The sequence below is a fragment of the Silurus meridionalis genome, chromosome 15, assembly GCF_014805685.1.
Source record: "Silurus meridionalis isolate SWU-2019-XX chromosome 15, ASM1480568v1, whole genome shotgun sequence".
NCBI classification, from domain to species: domain Eukaryota; kingdom Metazoa; phylum Chordata; class Actinopteri; order Siluriformes; family Siluridae; genus Silurus; species Silurus meridionalis.
Window position 1 is genome coordinate 192,501 of NC_060898.1, and position 5,000 is coordinate 197,500.

General features: G+C 35.5%; 1 protein-coding gene across 1 annotated transcript in view; it reads left to right on the forward strand.

Annotated features, from left to right (window-relative positions):
• The first annotated feature begins 4,919 nt into the window (after positions 1-4,919).
• The window catches only part of LOC124397763 (arf-GAP with Rho-GAP domain, ANK repeat and PH domain-containing protein 2), a 10,570-nt gene continuing 10,489 nt past the window's right edge, over positions 4,920-5,000 (forward strand). Inside the window, exon 1 of the mRNA XM_046867512.1 lies at positions 4,920-5,000. This exon is cut by the window's right edge and continues 56 nt beyond it. The gene's annotated coding sequence lies outside the window, so the exon portion shown is untranslated.

A 5,000-nucleotide genomic window follows, 5' to 3' on the forward strand; every position in this document is an offset into this window, starting at 1 on the left:
TTTTATCTGAAACAGATTGCGTTATGCTCCGCCCTCCGACCTGTATATATCATTATTAATCTCATATTACCCCATTATTATATTGTATATTATATTTGTACTGTATATGAACATAAATAAATATATATACACTTAAAATGTAAAGGAAAATGGAAGCTGAATGTTACAGAACCTGTGGATTATTACCTTATACCACGATCACGTACCAACACCAAGTTTAAAAAAAGAACACTTTTCTTTATTAGTTTTGTATACAGTTCATTACATCATTATTCCAAGCAGATTTAATATGAATTCTGAATATCATTTAAATGAAAGTCTTAATGTTCATATCAGCTCTCTTATTGTTATTATTATTATTATTATTATTATTATTAATGTTAGTAGTAGAACGTTACTCCGTGGAGTGAGTACCAGTGTTTCATTTATGCTTCTTTGTGATTAATTATTAAAATTTTTACTTTAGAATTAAAAACTTTTTAGTAACATTTGATCCATTTCCCTCCTGTATGTTGTTTTAACATATTAATGATCTAATTATAATAATGTTTCTGTGATTATTGCTTTGCTTTGCTTAAACTCAGCCAATAAAGTTTGTAACTCTGTGTGTGTCTCTGTGTGTGTGTGTGTGTGTGTGTGTGTATATATATATATATAAATACTTTTTCCCCACTGTATGTGTGTGTGTGTGTGTGTGTGTGTGTTAGAAATGTGGACAAGCCCTAGGTCACATGACCAGTGCTGAGGGTCCATCACTACTTCTGTACAAGAAAAACAGTCAGTCACTTTAGTGCAGGAACAATAGATTGATTTTGGGATTGAGAGCAGAACAGGAAGAGTGAAGTTACAGACTGAGAACTTTCTTTCCTCAGAGCCTGAGATCTGACTGAACTCACTCTGCTGATCTTCATAGAAACGATGAAATATAGTACATCAGGATCTTTTCTCTCCAGGACACGATTTTTTTTTCTACTGAACTTGATTCACTGAGCAGAAACATAATGTAATATAATATAAATACAGTACAGAGTTATGAGAGGGTTTTTCAGTAATGCTGAGATTTTGGTTAAAATAATTAGTGTAGTGACGTGTGTATGAAGTGACGTGTGTATGTGTATAAAGTGAAGTGTGTATGAAGTGACGTGTGTATGAAGTGAAGTGTGTATAAAGTGACGTGTGTATGAAGTGATGTGTGTATGTGTATAAAGTGAAGTGTGTATGAAGTGACGTGTATGAACTGAAGTGTGTATGAAGTGAAGTGTGTATAGTGAAGTGTGTATGAAGTGAAGTGTGTATGAAGTGATGTGTGTATGAAGTAAAGTATGTATGAAGTGATGTGTGTATGAAGTAAGTGTGTATGAAGTGATGTGTGTATGAAGTGACGTGTATGAAGTGACGGTGTATGAAGTGAAGTGTGTATGAAGTGAAGTGTGTATAAAGTGCGTGTGTATGAAATGATGTGTGTATAAAGTGACGTGTGTATAAAGTGACGTGAGTATGAAGTGACGTGTATAAAGTGACGTGTGTGAAGTGAAGTGTGTATGAAATGATGTGTGTATGAAGTAGCGTGTGTATGAAATGACGTGTGTATAAAATGACGGTGTATGAAGTGAAGTGTGTATAAAGTGACGTGTGTGAAGTGACGTGTGTATAAAATGACGTGTATGAAGTGAAGTGTGTATGAAGTGACGTGTGTATGAAGTGAAGTGTGTATGAAGTGACGTGTGTATGAAATGACGTGTGTATGAAATGACGTGTGTATAAAATGACGTGTGTATGAAGTGACGTGTGTATGAAGTGACGTGTGTATGAAGTGAAGTGTGTATGAAGTGAAGTATGTATGAAGTGACGTGTGTATGAAGTGACGTGTGTATGAAGTGAACTGTGTATGAAGTGACGTGTGTATGAAATGAGCGTGTGTATGAAGTGAGCGTGTATGAAGTGAAGTGTGTATAAGTGAAGTGTGTATGAAGTGAAGTGTGTATAGTGACGTGTGTATGAAATGACGTGTATGAAGTGAAGTATGTATGAAGTGATGTGTATGAAATGACGTGTATGAAATGATGTATGTATAAAGTGAAGTGTATGAAGTAAAGTATGTATGAAGTGATGTGTGTATGAAGTGAAGTATGTATGAAGTGATGTGTGTATGAAGTGACGTGTATGAAGTGACGTGTATGAAGTAGCGTGTGTATGAAGTGAAGTGTGTATAAAGTAGCGTGTATGAAATGATGTGTATAAAGTGACGTGTATGAAGTGATGTGTATGAAGTGACGTATGAAGTGAAGTATGTATGAAGTGTGTATGAAGTGTGTGTATGAAGTGTGTGTATGAAGTGACGTGTATGAAGTGACGTATGTATGAAGTGACGTGTATGAAATGACGTGTGTATAAAATGACGTGTATGAAGTGACGTGTGTGTATGAAGTGAAGTGTGTATAAAGTAGCGTGTGTATAAAATAGCGTGTGTATGAAGTAGCGTGTGTATAGTAGCGTGTGTATGAAGTACGTGTGTATGAAATGAGCGTGTGTATGAAATAGCGTGTGTATGAAGTGTGTATGAAGTGACGTGTGTATGAAGTGACGTGTGTATAAAGTAGCGTGTATGAAGTGAAGTGTGTATGAAATGATGTGTGTATGAAGTGGCGTGTGTATGAAATAGCGTGTGTATAAAATAGCGTGTGTATGAAGTGAAGTGTGTATAAAGTGCGTGTGTATGAAGTACGTGTGTATGAAATAGCGTGTGTATGAAGTGAAGTGTGTATGAAGTGACGTGTGTATAGTGAAGTGTGTATGAAGTGGCGTGTGTATGAAATAGCGTGTGTATGAAGTGTATGAAGTGATGTGTGTATAAAGTAGCGTGTGTATGAAGTGACGTGTGTATGAAGTAGCGTGTGTATAAGTGAAGTGTGTATGAAGTGAAGTATGTATGAAGTGAGTGTGTATGAAGTACGTGTGTATGAAGTGAACTGTGTATGAAGTGTGTGTATGAAATGACGTGTGTATAAAGTGACGTGTATAAAGTGAAGTGTATAAAGTGAAGTGTATAAAGTGAAGTGTGTATGAAGTAAGTGTGTATAAAGTAGCGTGTGTATAAAGTGGCGTGTGTATGAAGTACGTGTGTATGAAGTACGTGTGTATGAAATAGCGTGTGTATGAAGTAGCGTGTGTATGAAGTGACGTGTGTATGAAATAGCGTGTGTATGAAATAGCGTGTGTATGAAATGACGTGTGTATAGTGAAGTGTGTATGAAGTGACGTGTGTATGAAGTGACGTGTGTATAGTAGCGTGTGTATGAAGTGATGTGTATGAAGTAGCGTGTGTATGAAATGACGTGTGTATAGTGAAGTGTGTATGAAGTAATGTGTGTATGAAGTGACGTATGTATGAAGTGACGTGTATGAAGTGTATGAAGTGTATGAAGTGTGTATAGTGACGTGTGTATAAAGTGACGTGTGTATGAAGTGACGTGTGTTTGAATTGTCAGTGGTTGCTAAAGTTATGTTGTAATGTTACTCTAAAAGAAAACTTTATTTATAAATGTCAGTACTAAAACACGCACACTGAGGTTGTAACTGAAATTTATGGAAATCTGAAATCGACGTGTGTGTGTGTGTGTGTGTGTGTGTGTGTGTGTGTTGTGGTTTTTGTGAAAGCTTCATTTTTGAGACTGAAACCCAAATGACTCATGAGCTGATCAGCAGACGTGTAAAACAACAACACAAAAGACTTCAAAGTTATTTTTAAAGCAGAGGATTGCAGCTGAGGTTCTTCTAGTAACAGGTGTGAACTTCACACTTTGCTTCTTTGGAGCGTTTTGTCGAATCATTCTTAATATTTGCAAACTGGTAAAGTGCATTTCTCAAAACAATGTGTACAAACAGCACAACAACATTGGATTTCCTGCAAAAGCCTGAACTTTTATCAAAATCCTCAGTTCATCTCTTAAAAGTAAATATTTGTGTCAGTGAACATCTCATTCCCATCAGAATGAAAAGTCATTTTGTCATTGTTTACAAACAAAATCATCAAAATGTTAAGTGATGTTATCAGTGTGACGCTGCACAGTTTCAGGATTTGTTGATATAAACTATGTTTTGCATCACAGAGACTGAAAATACACAAAATTGAATTTCTTTTGTTCGGCATCTAAGACTTTCAGCAGCACAGATTCATTTATTTGTTTTGTATTTGATTTATATTCATTAAAAGAGACTGAATTTACACTTTTACTGTACTGTATTAGTGTCTGTTTCTTAGTTGTTCATCCATTTAAAAAAATATTATTTCTGTGTTTTGCTCCTGTGCCAACTGAAAGTTCACGAGATTCACCTTTGACCTGTTTTAGAGAACTGGTTGATTATTGGTTGATCTGATGTCGTTCACTCGCCTTCATTAGTGACCTTCAAGATTCAACTGCACAATTCATCAATTCAACACATTTACAAATTAAAGTTTAATAGAAATTTAAGATGACAGATGATGAGAACTGATTTAACTATTTTGCATCGAATGACATACAATAACATGGAGTTAATATTTATAAAGCTTAATATATATATAATAAATTAAGTGTGTTACAGTTTTTCTCCGATGCTTTGCAGCTTTTCTCAGATCAGAAATTAATTTCTTAAAACTACTTGTTCAGCCTCCACATCATTTAGTCATTTGTGACATAAATACTTACTTTTGAGAGATGAACTGAGGATTTAGAGAAAAGTTCAGAGAAAAATCCAATGTGATGTGCTGTTTGTACGAATTGTTTTGAGAAATGCACTTTACTGATTTACACTTTAATGATTTGACAAAAGCAGCGGAGAAATAATATTGTTTACTGCATGTTCTGTGTGTGTGTGTGTGTGTGTGTGTGTGTGTGTGTGTGTGTGTGTGTGTTGTGAAAGTAAGTGTGTGAGACAGGCTGAGAGTGAGACAGGCTGAGAGTGAGAGTTTTGGGGCTGAGCATGACACAGGTCACACAGGAGGAACTGGTTTGTTCTCT